At 38.2% G+C, this 19,483-nt stretch overlaps 1 pseudogene; it reads left to right on the plus strand.

Annotated features, from left to right (window-relative positions):
- The first annotated feature begins 1,098 nt into the window (after positions 1 to 1,098).
- On the plus strand, positions 1,099 to 17,701 carry LOC149185170 (F-box/kelch-repeat protein SKIP11-like; annotated as a pseudogene).
- Positions 17,702 to 19,483: the final 1,782 nt, after the last annotated feature.

Genomic DNA, 19,483 nt, shown 5'->3' on the forward strand with positions numbered 1-19,483 from the left:
TCAAGACGAATGGTTGTAATCTCTCTTTGATATTAATACATCAGACTATCGATTGATTTCCTACATGTTTTGTAATATTACATATCCATGTCTTAATGTTTCTTGACTTGTTAAGTAGGTTTAATTGCAATTTATCTATTATTATGTTTGTGTGCTGTTGTTGTTTACTTGTTTCAGGAGCTTGAAGAAGGAAGCGAGAGATCGCTGGAGCGAGCAAGAGAGTACATCATCAAGCAGGACAAGCGACCAAGAGCTAGTCCATCTTGATTGTTTCTAACCTAAGGGAATCTTCAATAGAATGTATTTGTTGTGGCTAGACCCACTATTAGGGTAGAGGAATTCATTCATGTCTGCACTTATAATATTAATTCACCACAAATTTGCGACTCCATTGGGGATACCCATCCTTTCGTTTGTCTTGGATTTCATGATTTCGTGTGAACTTTCCTAGTTCCACTTTTTCCCTTTGGTTCTATGTCTTTTCTCCTACTTACTAGCTTGAGTTTGAAATTCATAGTAGTAGATCTGGCCTTCGTTTCATTTTTTTTTCTTGGCTCCCTCACTTAGTGCGCTTAATCCGTTGACAGTCACACCGATCAGCGCGAGTTGCTGACAAACAATCGTGTCCACCAGCCTCTGGTGCTTGTTGTCAGTTAGGCAGTCACCTCGATGCCTGTAAGTGAAGATTAGGGTTTGTCCCCAATCTTGGCCAGTGTGTTTTTCTCTTATGATTTTTATCCCGTAGGCCTTTTTCACCATTTTCTCCTTGACTAATCTGAACTGGATCCTAAACACTCTCTAAGTTTTCATAAACTCGTTCAAATTATGCCAAACAGATTCAAGTCTTAGAAATATCAAGCTATCAGAAGGAATCCTTGTGATAGTTGTAATTGTGATCAGTGGAGAGCAACGAGGACCCTTGTTCGAGTGTGCAGATCGTTGGCCCATGGTAACACGCGTTGGCGCAAGTTGGCAAAACTAGAGGCTAATTCAAGAAACGGGGGTGGTTTCTGATACGCGATTAGCGCTAAATAGCTAATCATGTATCGGGGAGCATCCCCCTCAATGAAGGAAATCCGTAAAGTTCATGGAGTCGAAATGGCTATGAAATTCGGAAAAGCAATAAATTTGGTTCCGTGGATTCCACAAAACTGGCAGGATATCGGAAAGCTTGGAGGCGGTAAGCAATTTTGACCAAGTCCCACCTGACGCCACACACTGAGTGACACGTGTCCCATGGAAGAGAGAGAAAACTGCTCACATCAAACGGGTAAACATCATGCTACTTACCCACCCGATATGAATGACGACCGTAGGATCTGTGGGGCGCAGATCAACGACGGAGGCGCATCCCGATAAATGGCCCGATTTGACAAGCTTGTAGAGCAACATTATTGGGGATTTGAAGTTCGACGTGGACGATGAGTTGGCAGAAGACTTGTGTTTCGCGGGCATCTTGGAGTAAATGGAAATAACGGTTGTTTAAATGTGTCCAAGGAACTTGACACACTCACCCATTGCATAATAGGTGGCCACCTCCATGTGGAGTGTTACTCAGTGATGATGATGCAGAACAGGGGAGTTCAAATGGACACAGGAAGGAAAACCAGAACGCCGGGAAGCAAAAACGAACCAACAGAAAGAAGACTCGATTTAAAGCCACAAACTGACAGAGACAGAGCAAGCAAAAAAGTAGGAAAGAGATTTATTTAAGAGCAGAGAGAAGAAGTCAAGCTGACCTGAGGGCAGCATCAAGCGAGACAAAGCTAGAGAGAGTCAGAGAGTCTGTGCACTCCAGAGAAATCTTGAAAGGTTCAAGAGAGCTCCTCGGCATAGGCCCATCATGTATGAGTTTCAGATTGGGCTCATACTATTGTGACCAGTAGAGGTCAAGTACGAGTAAGGAGAGTCTGTGTACACAAATCCTAATGATTCATATTTGTTAAGTGAGACTCAAATTGAGCTCACTGTTGTAAAGAAACTCTGCTTTGAAAACATAATAGGGAGGCCACCATTGAAGGTTGGATGAGGAGACGTAGCCTAGGAGTATTAGGTGAACTCCTTATTAAACTTGTTGTGTTTACATGTTTCCCTGTCATGCTTTCTCTAAACTGCTTCAGTGTCTATGTATTTCGCAATATTATTGATCCGTTGCATAAAATAACATAGGCACATCCATGCACATGAGTGTGTAATACCTTTAATTCTTTGTCCTAGATAAATTCTAGATCATTGACTAGAAAGCTTGATTTAGCTTGATTTGTGCACTTGCTTGGTTTAGCCCACCCTCTGATGTGTTAAGTTTGGCCCTGTGTGAAGTTCTTTCTTATTTTTTCTTTGAATCCCTCGACCAGTGCTATTTTTGGCCAAAATGTCACGCCGATCAGCCATCAACGCTAGTTGTAGTACTGGTCAGTTGTGCTAATCAGCGCTAATTTTTGCCTAAAAGTCGCTCCGGTCTCATGGGTAAGAAAAAATTAGAATTTCTCCCATTCTAGTGCTAGTGTGTCTTGTAGGTTTTAACCCCGTACAAAAATTACCTACATACGAATTCTAAAACACAGAAAATAAACAATGCGAGAGCATAACACATAAAACACATAAACACAGATATTTTCCCCTGGATCCCAAAACTGGGACTACCAGATTGATTTTTTCATTATGTTCCCTTCAATGTTACAATACATATTTATACATATCGAAGCATCCGATACCATGGACCGAAAACCATCGCATCCAAAACCATGTGCGAAAATCATGCACAAAACCATAGGTGGGCCGCCCAATCTAACATAGGGTCCAAAACCAAAATTTTCCGGGGTGCTGTCCCAGATCCCATAGAGTGGGGTTACCTGCAACCCTAAAACCCCATGTGACCCTCCTGCTACACAATCGACCCAACGAAGGGGGGGATCCGCCCCCCTCTAACCCGTCGGTTAACTACGTGGGCTAGTCGTGGAAAGAGTATAACAAAACCCAACATGTCTTGACCCTCAGACTCTCTTCTTCCTACCAGAAGTGACTAGATGCTTTGTTTTCAATTGAATGAGTGAAAGAGTCTCGTTTGTTCTCTTATTTTGAGTGTATCTTTTCTCTTTCCAAGAATATATTACATTGCTTGGTTTCTCGATTGGCGCATTTATGTGTTAGGTTTGTTCAATTCAGGGAAGAAGTTGCTTTTAGTTTCATTTATAATGCTTTGGATTTGATTGATGCTTGTTTGTTCGGAATTGTGAAAATTTTCATTTAAAGTGTTTTATGTGAAAGATTCATTTTGCATTTCATTAAAAGGGAACATCATTCTAGTTTACTTAGGCAAAAATATTGCATTAGTAGCATTACTGAGAAGCTAGATTTGCATCATCATAAGCATTGGAAATGAAATGAAACTTCTTATGTTGTTATAGGAAGATTAAGTGCATTTAGGAGATTTATTAGTTAAATATTTCATTCTTCAATTGCTGCATTAGTTTTATGTTCTCTATCTCTCAATTAGAATAACCTTCATTGAAGACAAAGATCTTTCTTCTCATATAGCTTCATATAGGAATTTTTAGATGATAACGATAGGGCCTTGTAATTGAAACCTAATTCAAGCTCAACAATTAGAATTTATTGAATTAACCTAAGGAAGCATTGAAACTTAATGCTCACATTTAGAGGTCTAGGCTAGAGACATGTTCTAGCTTCTTAAAACCTAGCGCCCATCATTCACTTCGACATTAGACAGTGCTAGTATGGACTTGTGCTCCCCATAGCATTGTGTATATAAAGGGAGACCCCACTAGGTTTGCAATCCTTTATCTGTTGGAAGCTGAGTCTGTTGCCTTGTAAACGTGATACACCGAACACAACATTTGGGGAGATTGTCTGCCCGTACATGGTTCACTGGGAGGTATTTTGCAGTTCACGGTTACCTGGTAATCCTTTGTGCCTAGAGTACCCTGAGTAGTCATTTTTTATCTTTACTGAATATTTAAATTTGAAAAGATCATCGAGCACTTTTTTTTTCGAGATCGTTAATTCCAAAAGTGACTAGAGTCACCTTTTGTCATTTTCTCGACTCTTAAAATATGAAAAGGACAATTTTTGTTTCAGTGTCTTAAAATTAACTTGCCAAAAAATATTCCTAGTTAAATTTATCTTCCTTATGGATTCTTTAGGGTCGATTCCAATGGAAACATTTCCAGATTCTACCAGTCAAGGATTCCCCTTGGATGGGAATCCTGGTCCTTTTCCTTCATTTGGAAACACTGGTGCTCCATATATGCCGACGTTGTCCCTTCCTGTGTTAACCATTGGTTTTCCTGTCTGGTTATTTTCGACCTCGATGATCTCAAGTGTCCCAACTACTACCCCAACACCTCCTTCATTTGAATCACGATGCGATGATTCTTAGGTTGACCCCTCGCCTTCTTCCCCTATTTCTTCACCCTCCTCTTCTACTTCACCTAGTGAAAGTTTGAAATCCAATAACCAAGAGGCTAAGAAGAAGAATAATAAGAAAAAGAAGAAGAAGCAAAATAAGTGATAGGCCAACCACGTAGCTATTACTCAAATGCACCCCCCATTGACCGACCTTCTGATCCTTCATGGAAGGTAAAATTCCCTTGCAAGCTGTGTAAGGGTGACCATCTCCTTCGAGACTGTCCTGACATTCCCAAAGTCTTAGAGGTATGGTTTAAGACCTAAATCGACCATCCCCATCGACCTCTAGAGATCATGTCAATGTTACACCTTTAGCTAATGATGGTAAGACGAAAGGGAAGATTAGATTCCCCTGTAGGTTATGTGAAGGAGAGCATGTTCTTCACCTTTGTCCTCTTATCGATAAAGCTTCCAAAGTTTTGGAAAACCTTGCAGCTCCTCAACCTCAACTTCCTTTTGGTTATTGAAGGCTTTCTTCTGACCGTCTCTCGATTGGTAAAGAGATTGACATGGATTCATCTCTTGCCCGTCCTACTCTTCCTGAGAGAGACTCTCTTATGTCTACCCCTGACCAACCATTGGTCGAAAAGAGTGTTGACTTGGCTCTGCCTTCAGTTCTTCATTCTGTTTTGGGAGAGAGTGGTGATCATATTGCTCATGTTATTCTTGTTTCCTCGGATTCTCATGAATCGAAGAGTGACCCTCCCATCCCAGTTGTTCAGGAGAGTCCTTCTCCTATTCCTATATAGCATGGGGGCAATCATATGATACCCCCACCAAGTAGTTCTATCGTCTCTTTTTGATTGGGGTTCATTGACTGCTTTTTGCCTCCCATCTTATGCCCCATTCTAGATCATAGTACAAGCCTATAATATGGTAGTACCTAGCACTATATTAGATGAAGAAGCCTCTGTTAGCATTATGTCTTCTACTACTTGGAAAGCTTTGGGTTGTCCACAGCTTGTGGCTGTCACCCATAATCTGTTGGCCTTCAACGGAGGATCCAGTCACCCTTTAGGGATCCTTCTAAAGTTCCCTATTACTTTTGGAGGAAATACCATCTATATAAACATGATGGTAGTCCAAGGTCCATTATATTTCAATCTTCTCCTTGGACGCCACTATGTTTATGTCATGGGAGCTCTTGCTTCTTCTTTTTTCCGTGTGGTTTCTTTTCTGCACAAAGGGAGAATAATGATTGTTGATAAATTGTCATTCATTGGTCACCAGGCACCTCCTTTGCAACCATCATCCCCCATCAACTCTTGTTTGAAAGCAGTACTTTCCTCACCACATGTCAATTATGTGGCTACCCGTTCCATCTCCACATTCGTTGATGATCACTCAGATGGTATAGTACATTATGTACTGGGGGCATTGGGACCCGATCTGTCCTTGATACAAAATGACATGTATTCCTCCCAGAACATGGTTCTTCGATTTAGTGAATACCTCTTGGGAGCCATGTTCTGTTATGGGTCATAAACAGACGTCATGAGCATAGTTCCTTGTCTTCTGTCAAGCTCGTTAAAAAATGAAACAAGGTGTCATGAGGATAGTTCCTGGTCATGTGTCAACCTTGTTAAAAAATCAAACAAGGAGTCATGAGCATAGTTCTCTCTCTTGTGTCAAGCTCGTTAAAAAATGAAACAAGGGACCGAGGATAATTCCTAGTCTTGTGTCAACCTTGTTAAAAAATGAAACAAGGGGTGGGCATAGTTCTTTGTCTTGTGTCAAGCTCGTTAAAAAATGAAACAAGGGATCGAGGATAGTTCTTTTACTATGTCAACCTCGTTAAAAAATAAAGCACTTCCCTTTTCCAAATCAAGTCTTTTCTTAAGATCTTGTAAAATCCCAATTAAGTCTTTCCAAGATCTCGAAAGTGAATCTTCATTCCATCTACCTAATTGAGTGAAATGAAGCTTGGGGGGCATGTACCTTGATTGCGTCATTACGTCGGGGGCATGCAAACTTATAGCAAGCATATTATTTCATTTCAAGCTGGTGTAAACATGAAACTGAATCCAAGAAGAGCTCCCCATGGTTCAAGCTTCTGTAAAAATGAACCCACACCCAATTTACATCTTGTGATTGTCATTTTTATCAGCTAATTTCTGCTAGATGAGCCTCGGTTGTTTCATTCCATCGCCACCATCTCTTTTGCCGATCATATGCTTTCACTTGGTCATTTTTCCTTTCTTGAGGAACTGCAATGATGAGTGGTTTTGTTAGCCAACCTCTTGACCATTACATGTTTTGAGCAGTTCCACCATTACCGAAACCAGTTGCTACCCTTTATACTACTCATTCTTCTAGGACGAGTTGCCTTTAAGCTCTTTTCTGACTCGTAAAACATATATGAAAATATTGCCCAATATTCTTTCCCTTTTTGACCCGTTAAAGAGAATAAAATGGGGGGTCCGCATTCAGCTCTTTCCTGACCCTTTAAAAGTGAAAAGGTGGTTGAGCCCTTATCGTTTCAAACTCGTTAACGGATGTGAAATGTCGTGTGCCCGGTATAAGTTTACCCCTTTTTTGGGCTGGGAGGGACTATTTATGAGAAAGGTACTCCTTGATTAAAATGGTCAAGTGGTTCTCTCAAGTATTGTTTTCTACCTTTTAGGGCTTGAGAGACACAAATGTACGAAAAGGGACCATGTGGAGTTTTTTTTACGTGTTTTTTTCAAACTCTCTAAACATGGAAAACATATTGAGTTACACCTTTCTCGGACTCGTTAAACTATTAAACGACATCGAATTCGTCACCATGACGAACATGAGCTTCTCCTTACTAGGGCTCGTTAAGCTTACTAGGTTGGATTCGTCTGAAGGATGAACTTACAGTGCAAGCATATGCTATCCCCTTCAATCTTGTGATTAAAAAATAATTGGGGTACTCGCCAGAAATGGTGGGGGAAAGTTTGGAAATCTATCAATCTTGTCAGCAGCTTACTCTTGAACATGACACTCTTTGCTTCATGTCGGGTTGGGACATCCTCCTTTGTATCATTGAGATTCCTGTGTTTGGGTCATTCAATTTTTCCTTCCATTTGATCTCTTCCACGTCATTATGACTACCAATCTCATGGATCCAAAAGTTGCCAAACTTCTAGTTGTGTCATTGATATGTTCAAGAGTTGTCCTTCTACAGTTACACTTACCTATGATTCTCTCTATCATGCAAAATCATTTTGCATCCTCTTGTCTCACGTCGATGATGTGGGATTCATTATGTCCCTCCTTCTACACGGTCACTTTCCATCGACTTCAACTCATTATCCGGGAACTTGACCGAGAGACTCCCTTCGAGTACCTAAGAGCTTGCATGCCCTAATGGCAAGTTCTTCGCACTCAATGACAAGTTCACATCATTGGATTTTGATCGAGTGATTTCATGAGTGTTCGACTTCAGTTCAGTATTCACATTCCGTGAATTGTATTGATAGTACCTTAGGGCCATTGTCATTATTGGTTGTTTCTCTAGCACTTGTTAACAGTTCACATCATTGACTGGTAATCAATCGACTTTCCAACATGTTTGACGTCAACACATCTATTCTCATGCTAGAATATGTACTTTGATCGGGTCATGTTGGAGTGCATGACCCTAGACTCAGATTGCAAAAGTCCAGGTTGTGAAGTGATGTGACATGGTTATGATGATATGCATGTCTCTTTCAGATGGTTGGCCGCGACCACACCATGAGTCATCATATGTGATCCTTCGCATTATTGGATGGTTGTGACCATACCTGCAGCCATACCTAGATCCATTTACATGATCATTCTATGGATGGCTGCGTCCATGCCACGATTCATGTATCATTCGACATAGATCTTAGTCTATGTATATGTATCTGTACTTGCTTGCAGGTTTTCCAACAACAGACTAGTTCCGTGCATTAATTTATAAAGCATTTCATCCCTCACTCTGGCTCGAACTTCACGCTTTAGGGGGCATCTGTTACACAACATTGTTGGAAATAATACCGAGAGGGGGGAGGGGTGAATCGGTATTAGCATGTTAACAATACTTCATTTCCATAAATATATTTATATACGCTACTTCTGTTAATGCAACTTGCGTGTATACGCAACTATGTTTATAGCAACTTGCATATACCTTGCAAACTTATAGTTTAGATATTGATCTTTCATCTGTGTATCAGAATCATATAAACAGTAACCAAGTGCAGTAAACAGAACAGACAATCACACACATGAACACAAGATATAAGGTGGGAACCCAATGTGGGTGCACACCACCTACTGCAATCGTCTCTATCTTTATTTAATAAGAAACTCTTTTTACAAATTTTGTAGTAGTGCAGTCTTATACCAGTACGCAGACTTCTACCTGCAGAAGCCTACAACCTTCTCTCATTCTCCAGCTTTTCCTGGAAGGGAGCTACAACCCCCTTAGCTCTTGTACTAGCTGATGTGTTTACTAGTACGTAGGTGCTGACCTACACAAGGCTACAACCTTCTCTTTTCTTCCAAGGACCGCGTTTCATAAATTTTCAGATTGGATCCATTAATATCATCAATCAAACATCAAATATATCTGCATCAGCCAATCTCCTTTGTACCAACCCAAACTAAATCAAAAAATCACTTTTCTGAATGTTGTAACCATAATAAAGTAATAGTAACCAAAACTCAATCCAGAACCCAGAACACTACAACAGTAAACAGAAGTAGCTAAGATATATTTTATGATGTGTACGCTACTTCAATGTGTTGAACCTACGTGCATACGCACTTTTCGCAAGGCGTACCTGCGTATACGCAGTTTTTAAATGCCAAACCAGCGTGTATACGTGCCTTTGCTATACTGAACCTGCGTACAGATGTGTAAAATATGATTTAACCTTTTCACTAGTCAGACATCAGTTATACCTAGATCATTAGATTTAAATATTATGACATGCACCAATTATTCATATAAAAGATCAAAACCACACAAAGATACTTCTCTTCAAGCCTTAAGATCTTGACCCATCAATAGAACTTATCCTTCTTAAAGCGTTGAGGTTCCTCCTTGATTTAGATCCAGCTATGCACCATAACCCAATGACCAATATTCTAGATCTTGCTCTTCATTAGATATTCAATACTTAAGTGCCTTTGCCTAATGACCTCCTCCTGCTTTTATAGACATAGGCCTTACTCAATACCATGGTCCAAAACCACTTAGAAACAATACCTTGGACCAATTACCTGGGGTCAACACTTCGGACAAGATACCTTGGACCAATACCGTGGGTTAAAATACCATGGTCCAAATACCACAGACCAAAACCAAATTCTCCAATCATGTACGTGCCTTTCCTTGTGTGAAAGTCTGTGTATACGCATATGTAGTTTTTGAACTTGCATATATCTCTTTTTCCTTCATTCTATGAGCCTGAACTGTGATTTGTCATCTGAGTGAGTTTCCATCAAGGACAACACCTGTGTCATAGCGCCAAACCTATGTCATAATGCCAACAATTTTTTCACTGTCCCTGTACTATCCATTCCTTGATCCTGGAGGACCTATACAGTGAACTCCACATGCTTTGCCTTCATGGAGAAACTCACATTATGTCCTTCTTCATGAGGAGATCATTTCCCTTTTGCACAATTTCCCTTGAAACTTCTATTATTCCCAGTTTATAAGACCGGCGCTAATGACAATTGTCTCCCCCATGCCGATGTGCAGAGATTAGAGCTATTCCCCGCACCTATCAGTGTGACTGAGATGTGTTCCATTCACATCAGTCCTGTTATAGAAAGTTTTTTAAATTAGATACAAAGCTTCCTTCTCTAGAAGCTCTGTAGCGGAAGTCTGGTAAATGGTTTGGCCGGATGGGGTCGAGGATGACAATTTGGGCTCCTTTCCCCTATAATGATGGAACTACCACAAGGGATCAGTCCTCTCCCACGAGAAGAGGATCCATATCCCATTCATATTTCCTATATAAACCTCCCTTCTTCCCAAGCACAAGCTAGTTAGAGTTTTGGCTAAGTGTAAGCACACTATTTTGATTAGAGAAGAAAGCTATTACAAGTTGTAGCCATCTAGTTGTGTGAGGGAGATGTGTGTTTGGTGTGGAGTGAAGTCTAAAGGGACGAGCCTTTAAACTATTGTTGTTTGAAGCCATCATGGAATGTTAGAGGGAGTGTGTGGGAAACTAGTCTTGTCAGAGGAAGACTGCGACGTCAAGACGAATGGTTGTAATCTCTCTTTGATATTGATATATGCAACTATCGATTGATTTCCTACATGTTTTGTAATATTACATATCCATGTCTTAGTGCTTGGTGACTTGTTAAGTAGGTTGAATTGCAATTTATCTATTATTATGTTTGTATGCTGTTGTTGTTTACTTTTTTCAGGAGCTAGAAGAAGGGAGCAAGAGATTGCTGGAGTGAGCAAGCGAGGAAATCATCAAGTAGGATAAGCGACCAAGAGGTAGGCCCTATTGATTGATTCTAACCTAAGGAAATATTCCATAGAATATATCTATTGTGGCTAGAACCATTATCGGGCTAGAGGAATTCATTCTTATCCACACTTATAATTTTACTTCACCACAATAGTATACATGCTTGCCTGAGGAGATGGAACACCCTTCCATACATCTTAAATATAAGAGAATATCACTCCCCTCAAAGGTAGAGAGGCACTCAACAAGACACCTATGTATAAGAAATCTATGCAAAGTTTGAAGGTAAATTGGATAGGACTAAAACTCAGTCCACCACTACTCTTAGGGATGCTAGAAGGGGGAAAAGAAGAAGAAGAAAAAAGGCAGTGGGAAGAGGTAGAAAATAAAGTAGGCTTCTATGAACAAGAAGATGAGACCAAAATAGAGGAATGGGATGTCAGAGAAGCTACCAGAGCCATGAAGGATATGGATATTGACTAAGTTGCTCAGAGGATGAGCAACACTTTCAGAAGGGGGTGATGATGAGACTCATCATTGGGTAATTATAAGGGCCTTAATTCACCTCCTAGCTTAGTCAAACCAACTATTCTCATAACTTATTGCATGCTTTCGATTATATTTTGTTTATGAGATGAGTTAGAGTTGGATATTTTTCTTTGTGGTCTAATGTGCATTAAATGTAGGATTAAAGGAGAAATTAAGGAATTTTGGCAAAGACCATGGTCAAAGCTCGAAAGGGACAAGAGAGAGGGATTATAGGAGGTAAATCCTCCTCATTTACTAGCCGTCCATTTGAATATTCCTGAATAAGCTTGGAGTGGAAACAGCCAAATCATGAGGACTAGAAGGCACCCGAGCAAGTGAGAGAGAAAGCACAAGTTTATCTCGAGTTCAGAAGCCAAGCCTCCCTAATTTTAAGGAATTCATTGGATACTTTAGATGTATAAGTAAACATGGATAGGACGTCAGTAGGATTCAGATTTTGATTGTAAGACTCTACTCTATTTTCAAGCTGCAAAACTTGTGACAATTCTTTTGATGTAATTTGTTGTTTTGGTAATAAGAATGAGTTTTGTTTTGAGCCAGAACTGAGTTAACTCAGAGGTTTGAAGCTCTTTGGTTAGCGCCCAACCCTAGCAGCCAAGGCTCCTCTTTATTGTACATGTATGCTTAGTGTAGATTCATAGCTTAATTGTTAATTTGCTTATTAGATGCATTTCCATTACAAGTAGTGTAGATTAGATTGGTTGTGTGATAGTTTTCTTCCATTTGTGCCTTCTTTCAAGTAGCAGGTTAGTAAGGAGAAAAAGGATCACCATAATTTTTCAGTAGGTGTCTTGGCCTCACTTCCTACCTCTGGGACCGTGACTTGAGGAAGGGACCCTTCAGTAGCCCCAAAAACACAAATTTCTAGTTCTTTTATGAGCTTTGGAGTTTGTTGTCTTTAATTCAATATTTGGTTAATGTTGTAAGGGAGATTTCATTGTCATCTTTTTTCCATCTCCATGTATGTAATAAGATCTCACTCATGCTTTCATTCCTTTTAGCAGCTTTCTTCATGCATAATATAGGCAGTTGATTCATGCTTTTCTAGTTTATGAAAATGTATGTTATTGCATAGCTTTTTGGAAGACACACATGTTTTATGTAGAGTAGGTGCTTTAGGAGGAGAACAAGACTTCATAGCCAGAACCCCCTTTCCACTTCATCCACCGTAGCCATCCCTTGTCTTCACCATCACCCTCACTAATTTTTCATCATTTTTGTTGAAATTCTCCTAAACACATTGAGCTAATATAGCCATATCGTATCTTGGGTATTGACTCCTGAGTGCTCCTAGAACTTATATCACTCCATTCCACCCATCACACACATTTCCTAAGATTCCCAACACCTCCAAGACCTCACAATTAGCTCTCGGCTGTATCGTGTAGGTTTCTTGTAATTCCTACAAGATCATCCTGTAGGTTTCTAGTAAATCCTGTAGGTATTCATGAAACATCTTGTTTTGAGGCCGAATTGATGGGAAACCTCTAGGAAGTCACAAAAAGCCTCCTAGGACCCCTCCACACCATCCAACCACTTCATAAGCCTTTTAGCCATCCTCAAACACCTTCAACCCACCTGTCACATCCACAAGAACCCTACATGTCAAACGAAAATCTAAAAAGTAGATACCACCCATGGAGTTCACCGATGCCCACTAAATGCCTTCAAACATGGCCCAGTCTGACAATAAGTTGTTTTCACTGTGTGATCACCACTCTCAGACAAAAAGCATGTCAAATCTAGTTTTAATTTAATATGTGTAAAAACACATATTTGAAAATCATACAAGAATAGATCTTACTCTGTAGATGAAATTGTTTGGTCATTGGGACTAAATGTAGAGGTTCGATGGCTCCAAATGCTTCTATTTATATATAATATTCAATTGCATAAAAATACAATAAATTTTACATGACATGAATTTCTTCTTCTAAGACGCAAGGGGTTGGTTTGTAGAAGCTCAAACTATACACAAGAATTATGAAGTGATTACAAGTCCATCTTTAGTCTCTTTTAAACTAATGTTCCCATAAAAAGTGGCCAAAAATCATGGGTTGGTTTTTCATTTCGTTGTCAGTACAATATCATTCTAGTAAACGATTTACTACAAATATCACATCAAATAAGTATAATTACATAAACAAAATTGAGTGGATATCTGAGGCATAATATTTTTCTCTAGAAACAACATTTTTCACTATTGTTAACAATATAGATGACCATATGATACTTTCCCATATTCCATTACTTGGGAGATCAATAAGATCCATGATTATTCAAACTGTGTTACATCTCTCTCACCAAATATTCTACTCATTGGTGTGATTATATATTGAAATGAGTAGCTAAGGTAGGTGACTGGATATATTCCCTTTTGGCATGATTTGAATACACCCTCTTTTATCCAACATTGTTTAGTAATCTTATGATAATTCGTGTATTTTAAAACTTTTGTTACCCATTCATCAATAATATTTATATGAAGTTTGGGGAACCTATAATAAGTGTCTAGGATAAATGGTTAAAATGATGCAATGGACTTCTCATTTCCATATTCTATTATGATGAATAATTAGCTATGAAGTAAACTTCACATGTAGCAAAAGCATTGATTTTTCTACCACATTTTGAAAATATGACCTTCTAATATTAGGAGACACTCTCAAATCAATATCCTACTCTCCCAATTATAGAGAAAATTCTAGATATTCATCACCTTTGAACATATGATATATGAACCCCCTCTATGGAATTTTTCCTACACACAATCGACACTCAATATCTCCATAGAAAGACATAATAAGAATTTTCCAATCTCAGGTTTGGTCAATGTTTCCCCATCTTGGAAAATCTATGGAGACTTATATTTTCCTTTGGTTTGACTTTAAGGAGAAATTATGGGTTCATATAACCATCAAATATGAAGATAATTAACCCTTTATTCATTCTTTAATCATTATCATTAATGGTGGCTATGGATAATCTCTAAGATATGGGATTTTTTAAAGCTAAGTGTGGCCTCTTGTGAAAAGGATTTGGGCAATAGGTGGTGTCTGATTACAAGCATTCAATTATAGTTTGACAGATGATATTGGTAAGATAATGCAAGAATACTACTCAAGTATTTCACATGTTTGATCTTCGCAATGTGACATACAATATTTCACATAATATCTCTATAGAAAGACAAATATTTTTTCAATCCTAAGTTTCGTCAATGTTTCCCTATTATGGAAAACTAGTGGAGGTCGCATTTTTCCTTTGGGTGAAGACTTGTAACCATAAACTTAACAACATTAGCCATAAAAACTATTAGTAAATATGAAGATAGATCACCCTTGGTTTCTTCTTCAATCATTATTGTTAATTATGGCTATAGAAAATTTCTATGAAAAGGAAATTTTAGAAACTTGAGTGTGGCCTCATGTGAAAAGGATTTGGCAAATGGGTATGTGTTTGTCTACAAGAATTCACTTATAACTTAATAAATCATATGGGAAATATAATGCAACAATATTAATTAGGTATTTTGCATGTTTGATCTTCGTAATGAAATATAAAACATACTACATTGGAATGAAATTCAAATTGTAAAAGATCCTTTGTCAAGATAGAACTAATGAATCATAGAGACAAAAACTGTTTCACTAAAACAAGACCATAAAAAGTTTCACAATAGATGTACGACTTTATTTTAAGTGTATACTTATATTCAAATCTCATTAATTTACATCATGCATTTTCAATAATATAATAAAATGGAGGAGAAGTGAAAGGAGGAGGGGAATCAAAATATATCTATATATAGGTTTGGGATTATATTTTATAGAAACAACAGTTATACTTATATATACAATTGGAATTACATTTTATAGAGGCATCAAAGTTACGTCCTGGAAAGTGAAATCTTAAAAAGTAATAAAAAATAAAATCTTTATTTTCAAAACTAAATATTTTAATATCATATTCACAAAAAAGTTGATTGGGAGGAAAAACATACATCTACATTTTCGAGGATGATGTTTGAGACCACTTTATAGTTCCTTCACTACTTATTGCGGCTATAATGGGTGTCCAAAGGTTAACTATCCATCTATGCTCATCGATGCTTAAATTATATTCTTTATTTTTATTTATACTGTGAATTATCATGCAATGCTAACTTTTCATGGTATGTAAAATAATAAAGCTATGTGGTGGTTAAATTTTATATTGGTAAAATAATGAAAATTATATTCTTTAATTTTATTTATATTGTTAATTGTTATGCAATGCTAAATTTTCATGGTATGTAAAATAATAAAGCTAGGTGGTGGTTACATTTTATATTATTAAAATAATGAATAATGAATAGGGGTAGTTTATGACAAGTTAATACATTATAATATTTTTTGAAATAATGAGTTTTGAGGTATTTGTATTTGAAAAAATATAATTTTTATATGTCTTTTGTGTGTTTATCAATTTTAGAATGACTTTATTCCCATTAGTTAAGAGTTTGTTGAAGTTTAGTTGGTTGAGGTATTCTTTTCAATTAATTAACTTTCTAAATTGATATGTGGTTGAAATATTCACTCAACCAAAAAATTGTATGTCCAAGATAGATTAAATATCTCTATACATAATTTTTTGTATTTATATTGTATTATTATTTGATGTGAATATACAATTTTGAATGCATTTAGAAAATATTTGTTGGTATTAGAGTTGGTAAGGCGTCCTGTGCCTCTCGAGATGAGGGAAATGAAGAGTATAGTCCTTGGCCTCTCTTGAGACGAGGGAAATGAAGAGTATATGTATTTGGTCGAGAGTGTATCGCCTTCTATGTTTTGTAGTAGTATGTTAATTTTTTGTTTGTCCATCAGATTTTTTAAGTGCCTATGGAGTTGATTCAATAGAAATTGATTTGGGCTATGTCGTGGAGTTATGTGCGAGGTGCGTTGTTTTCATTTAAACTTCGAGTGCTTTCAGTTCTTAGGAAGTTTTTTGAATCATTGACACGACACATCTCAACTTTTTTTACCCTGAAATATTTCTTGGTATTGGTTGGAGGTTCATGGAGTTGGAGGACGTTCTAAGAGTGTGATCAATATTGTTGTGAGCTCGGAATTGTGAAATTCAGCCATCGCTTGCTGTAATTGGTATGTATGGGAATCCTGTGAGGGCTCTGATAATTACATTATTCCCAGGCTCTATGAAGAGGACATGGTAGGGGATTTCTTTGCCCAATCATCGAGATCAGATTATGGTGCACTGGATTTGGTGAACCAAAGGTCAGATTATGGTGCACTGGATTTGGTGAACCAAAGGTTGAATTTGCCTGTTCGAATTGGGTATGTTTAAATTTTGAGGAGACAGCTCGGAATAGTAGATCATTGGATTTACTTCGCCTGAAATCTAGATCGATGGGAAGCCTTTGATCCCACATGGCAGCATTCGATGCGCTTGCCGAGGATGCCTATTGATGGTTTTTTTACACTTCCATACAAGGAATCTTTAGCTATTGGGACATAACTTCTTTTGTTTGGAAGGGAGGTGATGGGATTTGTTATATGGAGGTAAAATATGTTGACAGATAACTGATATAGAGGACCGCCGATGAATATGCCTAGGTGTTTGTTTAGTTCCGCCAGTGATGAGAAAATTGCAATTGTGGCAGGAGGTTGTGATGCGACTTGGGGGTGTGCATAGATATGTAGAACTTTATAATTTAGAGCGTGGAACTTGGGAAACATTTTTCTTAGGAATGGAAATCTATTTCGATTTTTCAAGGATGGAAATTCCTATGGCATCGGTGGGATGATAAGCAATACAAAATATACTATGTTCGGTGAAGAATATAACTTTGACACAAAAACGTGGAGGAGGATTTCAGTCGTGTTTTCTGGAGGCAATGCAGCTACCCATGCACCTCCCTTGGTTGCATTAGTAAATAATAAGCTTTATGTTGTCGAGTACTGGCAAAATGAAGTCAAGAACTATAACAAGGTTACCAATCTATGGAATGTGTTGGGAAGATCGTCAATAAAGGGAAAATTTACAAATGGCTCGGGTAATGCATTTAAGGCCTGTGGAAATGACTTGATGGTCATTGGAGGCCAAAAGGGACCCAATGGTGAAAGCAAGGGTTAAATTTGTGGCATCCCACAACAGAAGGGGGGCCACCAGAATGGAATGCATTGGTAGTTAAGGAACGTGCAACCTGTTTCATGAATGCATCTTGGTTGTGGGAGGAAAGTTGGAGCATCGAAGTGTATCCAACTCTGTGTGTGTGCAGAGCGATATGCTAGTGTTGATATTGTGGCGTGGTGTGGCCGCTTCAATACGTTGGTGCATTAACCTGTGTGAACCTCAAGCTGTGTTAAATATTATTTTGACTTTTATGCACTGGTCTCACGTACTTCTAGTGTTGGCGTTGGAGTTTCTACCTCCTCAATGTGTTTTATTTTGAAATTTAGCCAAATTTGCTCCATTTTTTTGTTCTTCTTGCTATTGATATATTAATTTTGAAAAACCATGGTACGAGAAAGTCGACCCTCATTTCTGTGGTGGTGCATCTTGGTTATAAGTATGTCTGGTCAAAATCAAGTCATGTCAAATTGTATTGATATAGGTCTCATAGAAAGGATGAACGTTTGACAATCACTCTTGTTAACTATTGTCATATTTTTGAGTCTATGTTGGAATTGGCCATTTCAGCAATAGACATATTTGATGCACGAGCATCTAGTTCACGGAAGTCATGGCTAGGAGTTTGTCTCTTTCTAACAGCTTGAGTTTCAATAGTTTTTTACATTTCTAGGAATCGTTGTCTCAACCATTGTTAGCATTTTGCTTACGTGTTTTTTTTTACTTTTTAGTTTTATTTAATTTTGTTTTTAATTTACAAAGCAAGAAAAGACAGTTATTCAGAAACCATTTAATGTAACTACTGGTAGTTTGCTAACTGTCAAGTGTTCTCTCCAAAATGAAAAGAGATAACAACTAATGTAATCTTTTGACCATCATAGAATTGAAGGAAGAAAATGCATAGAGATATTTCTGAAGAAAAACACATTTGAATCCATTCCTATTACAACTTTAGTATCTTTCTTACAGAGTAAAGTTAATCTATTTTATTTTCCATAAGCATAAGGAAGACATATAAGTGAATAGCAAGCACCAGAGCGAGGAGAGTGTCCAGACAAGTTGGCAACACAAACAGAGCGAGCTTACAAAGGGAACGAGAAAGCCATTACCCAAAGAAACAAGCTACAGGTACAAAAACGAATACACAACCAATTCTCCTTTACAAATTTTAATAATCAAAACTACAGAATATATATATATATATATATATATATATATATATATATATATATATATATATATATATATATATATATATATTTGTCAAAAGTCGAGTATCCACAGTTCACTGTTCAAAGACCAATAAATAAAACAGAGTCGACGAAACTCCAAACACCCCGCGAGGTCATTGCATGACCGCGTTAATACATATATAACTGCAACAGCAGAGCTACAAATACACAGTGGATCCACAAGCACAGTGCCAAGAAACTGCAGAGCTAAAGCTAAGCGATAGCTAAAGACTCATAAACCCTATGAACAGTAAACCCTCGGTTAATCAAACAGGAAGACACCAAGGAGCGACCCTACCTGGTTCAGGTGTGGGAGGCACGACATGAGGACCACGAACAAGCCCATCACTCACCTGCATTGGCCAACAAATAGGCCATTAGCAACAAGAAACAAAACCATGGTTACAGTACAAGACACAACCAGAACAGAGGAAAGGGTTATGAGTAACTTACCAAGGGAGAGTCAAGCCTGTGCAAGCCGGAAGAGGAGCCACAGGTCCAAGGTTATAGTCATAGAGTTGCTCGCTGCCCACAAGGAGCACAAATTGTCAATGATGGTGAAAAAACGAAGCAGATAAGACCAGCATGGAGGGAGGACATACCTTTTCGACAATCGCCAAGTCAGTGCCGAAAGCCGAGTCGCTCCATAACTACAACCTGTATCAAACCAAGCAAACAGTCAAACTATGAAGCAAGCGCATGGAGGACAGT

This window comes from Pinus tabuliformis, chromosome 3_2 (assembly GCF_031772625.1).
Source record: "Pinus tabuliformis cultivar Carrire ecotype Pingquan chromosome 3_2, CPIR1, whole genome shotgun sequence".
NCBI lineage: Eukaryota > Viridiplantae > Streptophyta > Pinopsida > Pinales > Pinaceae > Pinus > Pinus tabuliformis.